The following is a 9256-nucleotide window of genomic DNA, read 5'->3' as shown; positions in this document are numbered from 1 at the left end:
CATTGGGTTGCGTACAAGAAAAATGGTGACCATGTTGTGTATTTCGATAGTTTCGGTGATTTGAAACCGCCTCAGGACTTGATGAGGTATCTCGGTGTTGGCAGCGTTGAATACAATCATAAGAGGTATCAAGAATATGATACTGTGATTTGCGGCCACTTGTGTCTCAAATTTCTCAGCGAACAACTATAAAAAGACAGGTGTTACATGAGCAAGCATTAGTCATGCCGGAATCGTTGACGTTAACACTGTCAGGCACATCCTCCGTGCTGGAGGCTCAATATTTCCCCCCAATCGAGTTATCACCAGAGAAGAACTATGTTCTCGGACTCGTCGAGTTCCTGACATTCAATTCAATACCCAATATTCATGAGAGGTGTAATAAATTTTACCTGAAACGAGCGGACAACAGCAGAGAGAGCATCGCGATACCCACGGGATGCTATGAAATTGAGGATATTGAAAATTTTCTACATAAGGAGCTACCCTCCGACATCACCCTCAGTCTGACAGCTAACAACAACGAGCTGAACAGTGAAGTCACATGCAATCATGTGGTAGACTTTAAGCCCAAAGATTCGATCGGCCGATTATTGGGATTTAAGGCGGTTGAGCTATCACGAAACGTTACTCATAAATCTGAATTACCCGTAGCCATACTGAAGGTTAATACTTTACGCGTTGAGTGTAGCATAACCACAGGGGCGTACATAAACGGGCGTCGAGCTCACACGATTCACGAATTTTTCCCAACCGTTCCATCCGGATATAAGATTGTCGAAGTGCCCACCAACGTCATTTACCTGCCAATCGCCGTACAGTCGATACATCATTTACAGCTGAGAATAGTCGATCAAGACGACGAGCTGATTAATTTTCGCGGCGAAACGATTACTGTACGTTTACACTTGAAATCGCTCAAATAATGGGAATCGTGTTTGAGACGAGAAAGTCTGGCAAAAGTTATAAAAGTCAAACGTCATGGCCAAAAATCGTCAGTCGCCCAACACCTCTGACAACGTTTACACCGCCTACGAGACTGACACCTCTGAACGTTCGGTTTCTCCAGAGCCTAGGTCTTCGATTACGTGGAAATTTTGGAAAATAAAAATTCGTGTTCGCTGCATCCTGTGCGTGTTACCATGGAAGAAATAATAAGAATACAGAAACCTGTGGTATTCGACGAATCGATCGCGCACTCTGAGATTCACGCTCATCAACCGTTTGCATCATCCACTTTCCAGAACAACGATGAAATCCATATTGTTGTTCAACATCAAGACTTGTGTCTACTGCCCAGTAAAAGCTCTCTACACATTCACGGAAAAATCACAAAGGATGATGGTGTGGCTGCGGTGACGGTTACGAAATTGATCAATATGGCCGTTTGTCATTTATTTGAGGAAATTCGCTACGAGTTGAACGGTGTAGAGATTGATCGGAATAAAAATGTCGGCGTCACCAGCACCATGAAGGGTTACGTATCCTTGACTCCAGGCCAGCAATATAGTCTGGAGAATACCGGGTGGTTGAGTGGGGATAAGGAACTAACCGATGCCGCTGGAAATTTCGATGTTGTCTTGCCGTTAAATTATGTGCTAGGCTTCGCCGAAGATTATCGTCGAGTCATCGTCAACGCTAAACACGAGTTAATTCTCACACGTTCCAACACTGATTTGAATGCCGTGATTCAGAGCTCGGCGACGGAAAACTTTAAAATCACCCTGAATAAAATCGAGTGGTTGTTGCCGTACATCAAACTGGCAGATAAACCGAAAATCCAGCTACTCAACTACATCGCCAAGGATCCGGCCATATCCATGAGTTTTCGTTCTTGGGAAACGTACGTGTATCCGATGCTCCCATCAACAACGCGGCATATATGGTCCGTCAAGACATCGACGCAGCTTGAGAAGCCGAGATATGTCGTTCTAGGATTTCAAACTGCAAGGAGAAACGAGCCACTGAAAAATGCTGGCGTATTTGATCATTGTCGGATCAGAGATGTAAAACTCTTCCTCAACTCACAGTGCTATCCCTACGGAAATATGAATATTGATATATACAATAATCAATACGCCATTCTCTATGATATGTATGTTCGGTTTCAAATGAGCTACTATAACAAAGAAGCTGAGCCTTTGCTATCGAGGAGTGAATTTATAAACCAAGCTCCCCTTATCGTCATCGATTGCTCCAAGCAGAACGAAACATTGAAAACTGGACCTGTGGACATTCGATTGGAATTTGACTCTAGCACTACGTTCCCACCACACACTTCCGCCTACTGCATGATCTTGCATGATCGCATTGTTGAATATAATCCGATCAGTGGTACTGTTAAAAAATTGGTTTAAGTTAATTCTGGAATAACAATATGTTTAATTAATATGGATATTGAAAATAATATGTATAATTTTACTCATTAAAATTTAGAATAAGATAATTGAGAATACAATAAGAAAACTAAATGTAATTGGTGTTAAATAAAAAAATTGTTAAAAGCATTCAAAACGCCATTTTAAACCTTCCTTCAGGGTCATTTCCTGGAATTTTTTCAATAGATCTAGCGGGTTCTTACCTTATCTGATTTATGTGCGGCTTTCCGGCGCCAAACAAGTCTCGACAGGAATTATTGTGCATGTGTGTGTGTGTGTGTGTGTGTGTGTGTGTGTGTGTGTGTGTGTCAAATCCTATGGAAATAGCCATCGAAAATGACCGGGGGGGGGGGGGGGGGGTGCGCCGCGAGCCGCGCAGGGGGGGGGGTGCGCCGCGGGCCGCGGGGGAAGGGGGGGTGCCGCGAGTCGCGGGGGGGGGGGGGGGGGGTTGCGCTGCGAGTCGCGGGGGGGGGGTGCCGCGAGTCGCGGGGGGGGGGGGTAGGGCGGAGCTAGGGGGGAGCTAGGGGGGAACTAGGGGGGGTGGTGGTCCAGAACCGGCATATATACACTACTGAAGCCTTCGTGAAGCATCACAATATCAACATGTATGCCACATTTAGCAACTTGAAGGCGTCGATATGCGAACGTTTTAATCGAACGTTGAAAAATAAAATGTTAAACCGGTTCACTCTCCAAGGATCGTACGAGTGGATTAATATTTTGGATGATCCAATGAAGTCCTACAACAACACTAAACATCACACGATTCGGATGAAACCGGTGGATGGTAGCACGGAAAATGAAAAACAGCTGTATCGTAGCGTGTCCAAGCCTCGGCAAATCAAACGAAGTGATCGAGCGCAGAAATTCAGTGTAGGCGATCGAGTTCGAATCTGCAAGTACAAGAACGTATTCGAAGAAGGCTATACACCCAATTGGACGACAGAAATATTCACCGTGAGTGAGGTGAAAAATACCAATCCACCCACCTACAAACTTACCGATTATCAAGATCATCCCATCGAGGGGGGCTTCTACGAGGAAGAGCTCGCCAAAGTGAAATATCCCGACGGCTTTCTTGTGGAGAAAGTATTACGCAAACGGTAGAATCTGTTCTATGTGAAGTGGTTGGGTTTTGATAGTTCGCACAACAGTTGGATAAATGAAACAGACATGTAACGTAATATGTATGTATTTTCCGAATTACAATAGAAGATTTTGAATATACAAATATTTCCACATTTCATCTCCTTTGTACGCACATGTGCCATACTATTTACTATGAAAATAATAATAATAATAATAACAATAATGATAATAATAATGATAATATGCAATTTTTCCATATGATTATCACACATTTTATTTTTTGGAAAACTTTTTTTCCATTTTCTGAAAATTTTTTTTTCGTTTACTGAAAACTTTCTATCATTTTAATACGGGGTAGATCGCGTCGGCTCCGATAAGCGGTAATCGGAGCTTATTCCACGCCCAGCCAAGGTGTTATTTGGCTATTATAGGGTCCGTTCACGTCAACTATGCACTCGCGTGCTACTATTTTCAATGCAGGAAGTGAATGGGATAGAAAGGGATCGGTATTAAGGGAAGGTAAACGATTCAAAGTATATGATTGTTTATTAGTAGTCAATGCAACGGAGTCGGTCGAGGGAAAAAGGTATGGTCTTGGTTTAGAGGGATAGGTGTCTTGCTTGAGCGCTAGGATGGATCCGCCTAGTCTTGCGGGATGTGGGAGGCAAGCTAGCCGCGAGTTACAGAAGAATCTGCTGACTCGCGGACGATAAGAGTAGACTACAGAGCGTAAGGTAATTAAGAGTGTGGAAAAGGAATATGAAGTCTGGAGGACGTAACATGCCCCCCCTTAGGGAAGAACATTCGGTGAGGGTACGGAATAGGATGTTCAAAAGGAAGTGGAATGCCATGAAACGTACTGACTCACAGAATATTACAAAGAAAGGTCTTAAAATCTAGCGCCTGGATATTGATGCGCGTTTAAGTGGGTTAGTATACATTTGAATAAAAAAAAATTTATAAATGACATCTTTCGTACTGAATCACTTACAGAGTATTACAAAGAAGAGTCTTAAAATATAGCGCCCAGATGTTAGTGCGCGTTTAAGTGGGTTAGTATACATTTGAACAAAATTTTCTAAATGACATCTTGTAAATGTGGTAGTATATATGATAGATATTGTATATATGATAGATGTTATGTATATTATAAACGAAACTTATGCAACATGCTGATGATTATATTATGGCTGCAGATTATTACAGGCAGATTAAGGCGTTCAAAGAATATGATTGCTAATAACGGAGGGCTTATTGGGCGCCAGACTTCGAGTGATTCGGAGCTATCGTTAGGGCTCTGCTCGGGGAGCAATTTACGTGGCTTAGATATACTTAGTTCCGTCATTTCGATTTCCGATTGGGTCCGGAGCAGCGACGAAAAGCGAGGAGGCAGGTCATCGGGAAATGGTATTATTTCTAGGTGCGGGTGGTGGATGGCATAGCGCGTAGGAATTTGGGGTTTTGTACGACGCGGGTGAGGAATGTGTTTAAGACTGGAAATAATTTGTTCTGGTGATAGAATTTTAGGGTGGACGATACCTTTTTGGGCGAAGAGGATAGCGTCTACTAAGCTGGACAGGTCAAGTTCGTATTCGTTTAAGCGTCGGTCCAGGTTAATTAGTCGGTTAAGTGTGCCAATTTCAATTTATTGAAATGGACGATTTTAGTTTTTCGGGGGGTATTCCAAATTTCAGGGTTGATATTGTAAATTATACGTTTAATCGTATACACTCCTTTGTAGTGGTCGTCGAATTTGGATCGGGTTTCATTTAGTAGATAAACCTTCTGATCTGCTTCGAAATTTTGGCTGTTGACATTACGTTCGTAATACGTCTTGGAACGATGCTTTGCTTGTTGTAGGTTGGACGCGGCGTGTTTTCGTTAGCGATTAAATCTAGAAGGAAGGAATCGTAGGAACAAGTATACGCGCTGGCAGGGTTCGCGTCTGTTGGGAGTCTGGCTTGAGAGCCAAAAATTAGTTAATGGGGGGTGAAGTTAGTACCTTCGTGCTTTGCGGTGTTATAACAAAAAATTGCAAAGCGGATGTAATCGTCCCAGTCTTCACCAGCATCCGTGTAGTGTTTGATGTGCTCAGTGAGAACAAGGTGACTGCGTTCTAGCGATTCGTTAGACTGTGGGCGGTAAGCTGTGGTTCGTATTTGCTTAATTTTGAAAAGTTTACAAAGTTGTTTGATGACTGTGCTCATAACATTCTGTCCTTGGTCTGTAAGTATTGTTCGAGGAGCACCGTAACGTGTAATGTATTCTTTTGCGAATGCTGCGCCTATAGTTTTGGTGGTGGCATCAGGTAAAGGGATGGCGTTCAGGAATTTTGTCAAATTGCATTGCATCGTTAAGAGATATTTGTTGTTCGATTTAGTAAGGGGTAGAGGTCCAACAATATTTAATGCCACTTCGTCGAATGCATCGGCAGGCGTGTCCGTTATCATCATTGGCAATTTGGTTTTTACTCTGACCAATTTTTTTCTTTGGCAACTCTCGCAAGTTCTTATGGAATCTTGGATTTGTTCTTTCATACGGGGCCAAAAATACTTTTGTCTAATGCGGTTATATATTTTAGTGACACCTTGATGATCGCCAACTAACGATTCGTGGCATCCTCTGATTATTTCTTTTCGTGAACATTCGTCTGGGATGACAGTCGTGTTTCGACAAAGCATGATTTGAATTTCTAAGTCTGCGAAAATATAGGATGGAAGTTTTTGGAAAACGCGGGGATCGAGAGCGTCTAAACTATCATCGGTTATCGGGAGGGCAAGAGACTTTAGGTTTGAATCAGCTGAAGCCGTTTTCAGTTTGGACAATACCCAGGCAACATAGTTTCGTAACAAACACATATAAATTATGTTACACTTAGTTCCGTGAATATCACAGGTATGTTGTATGAAACGTGAATGTAATGGTCCAGGCACTCTAAAATGTCCGCCACATATCATGCTACAGTTTCGTCACGATCGTGTTGAATGGCTACATGCTAGTTACGTTGCTGAAGCGTGAATTTGGCAGAACAGAGACGTCACAGTGTTACGTTAAGGCTACATAGCAATCATGCACCGCTTGAAATCGGAGTTACATGGCCTCCATATCGCTAAGGTGTTTCAGAAAATGATGGTAGGTATCAGATACATCACGATCAATTATCCATAAATGTATCAAGTATATAACTATTGTTCTGTGAGATATAGTATTCTCGTTTATTATATTATGTATTACTTATTGATTTGCTCATAAATAGAGCATACAAAGAGCTTATCGTATATTTGTACTAATTCTCATACGTATATATCTATTTAACACACAAACATAAATTCAAAAGCTTAATTGGATATTAGGAACAATTTCATTTTACAGTCTTATTGAATGTTTGATTCTTGTATTACCTAATCCACATTACAGAAATAGTTTATCTTAATATTATATTTTATTATTTAGGCCGTTATTTGATTGAGTATATATATTAATATTATGAAAGATATGAAATATGTGTCGAAATATAGTACATGGAGGAGAAAAAAAAACGTTTCATCAAACAAAGTGAATAATAAGCATTAATGTTCAAAAAATTAAGAAAGTAGCGAAGTAGAGAAGCCATACCTTTGTGTATAGTAGATCATTACTAAGTGAACTTTGAAGTACATGTTGACCGCTCCTAACAGCAAGTCCCTAACTCGCGAGCTCCGGTTATAAAGACCTTAGAAGCTCCGAGTATAGCGATCTCTGTAATCGGACTATATAGAGTGCCTGAGATAAGTCTTTACAAGCGGAGCTCGTGAGTTAGGGTCTTGCTGTTAGAAGCGGTCGAGTGTATGTATACTTTTCTTCTTCAAACTTATTTAGTCATCTACTAATTTATTATACTTCATTGATGGGCATAGTATTGAAACTATTTCAAGGCACGAACACTTCAGTGCTTTCCTCTGTTATTCTATTGGTTAAATTATCACAATCTCGTAACTGGACGATGTGTTTGTTTTGATAAGGCCAGAAAAACTCTCACAATTAACGTAATCGTCGATATTGAATAGAGTGAAAGAAATAGAAGAAGTTCAAATAGTGAAAAAAAATGTCCAAATACTACGTATAATATTTCTATTGTGACCACACTGTACGTGTATCTATAACAATATGAGCACGTAGCTGATTTTATATAATATTTCATCAATCAAATTTGTCTTTTTTAATCTTAATAATCTAAGTAAAAAATTTTCTCAACGTTGAACACGAATAAGCTATAAAATAAATCTTTGTACTTTGTACTTTCCAGGTCTTTAATTGTTTGGTATAGACTACCAAAGTAAACGTTAGATATTTAGAAAGGTACGAAGACGAGGCAAGATAATGGGGAAATGAGACCTGCATCTCCTTCTTATGTACCCCATAAATCTGTTTGGGGCATCTTATGGAAACTGTCATGGTTTAGCGCGTCATTTTTTGTACTAATTATTAGCTGCAGGATGTGGTTGAGGTCCGTTCTTTTTTGTATTCTCTCTCTTGAACCGCTGTTTAGCTTGGCGGAACCATTCTGACACCGTATCTTCAAATTCTTTATCTGTACAGGTGTATGACAGTCTCACTCCATCTGTAGAGTTAAATACAAGTTAGTGTCGTATTGATACCTACTCACTGTTCTGTGAATGTAGCTTTAATAATCACACTAACCTTTGATGGCTGCTGTGACTTTCAAATTTGAAAGTTGAAAATTGGCCCTCAGACCGCACCATGAAGCGTCTTTAGCGAAGTCGTTGGTGAATACTTGTCGCAATATTCTCAAAGTATTTTCTTTGGCACTGTTCCCGCCAATTTGTCCAACATACTTTACCTGAGAGTAACAATATTACCATAAAGATAATTATTTTCATTTGGAAAGTTTATGTATCAAATATTTTGTAAAAAAATGCCTGTACATGACTGATCAATTCTCATAGGAACATATTCAACGGTCGTTGCTTCGAAAGGATATTTTGGGAGAAACTCGCTTGAAATTTTGCCAAAATAGTCGGCTTTTGAATCTTTGAATGACTAGAAAAAGACAAATCGTAATACTCTTGCTATGAATTTCCCATGATACAATAAAAGTGATTAAGATTCCCAGCCGTACCTCTTCAGAAAAATTTCTTACACACACACTCTCATCAGAGTTGAATTTTTTACAATACATTTATTACCATAATCTAAGAATGATTGGAGGCATTTTTGATTTTCAGTTGATTTAACCGTCTGTTAATGTTTCAGAATACGAAAAGAAACAATTCTGTCCAAAATTGAATGAGCAGGTCTACTTGCTAATTCCCTTGTAAAAATACATCATGAATCACTCACAAAAGTACTGCAAAAATCTGCATCAGCCAATTTGTTTTCAAACGCTTGTATATCAGCAGTGTTTTTGAATGGAAGATCGTCTGTAACCTTTTTAAAATCTTTTCCGTGACCTAGAGTTCCATGTCGACCCACTTTCTTTTCAATCTCAGCTAAACGTCGATCCACTAATTGTTGAGTGACCAACATCTCAGCCAATAGTGTGGTTAATGCCGAGAATTTTTATGTACAAACACAAATACGTAATCGAAACTGAATACAAAATTCAAGCAGGACTTGGTCACTCTAAAATTTTTTAAAAACGAATCAAGGTGACCCTCTATGAGTATTCTTGTCTTTTCCTGAGAATCTGAAAGCAAAATAATCGTATTGTACTCGAGCCCATGTACTTCCATTGTGAACCATGAATATTATTTTGATCCAAGAAAATTTGCATTGCGTATGTCGCAATT

At 40.0% G+C, this 9256-nt stretch overlaps 1 long non-coding RNA gene across 1 annotated transcript; it reads right to left on the bottom strand.

Annotated features, from left to right (window-relative positions):
* Positions 1 to 7935: 7935 nt before the first annotated feature.
* LOC124186445 lies at positions 7936 to 8956 on the bottom strand. Its single transcript, XR_006871672.1, has 3 exons — positions 8808 to 8956; positions 8148 to 8307; positions 7936 to 8067 (listed from the first exon to the last, which is right to left on the bottom strand). It is a non-coding gene; the product is annotated as an uncharacterized LOC124186445 (long non-coding RNA).
* Between the last annotated feature and the right edge of the window lie 300 nt (positions 8957 to 9256).

This window comes from Neodiprion fabricii, chromosome 7 (genome assembly GCF_021155785.1).
Source record: "Neodiprion fabricii isolate iyNeoFabr1 chromosome 7, iyNeoFabr1.1, whole genome shotgun sequence".
In the NCBI taxonomy this organism is placed as follows: Eukaryota; Metazoa; Arthropoda; class Insecta; order Hymenoptera; family Diprionidae; genus Neodiprion; species Neodiprion fabricii.
The sequence above is the reverse complement of the archived record's forward strand: the minus strand, read 5'-3'. Positions and strand labels throughout refer to the sequence as shown.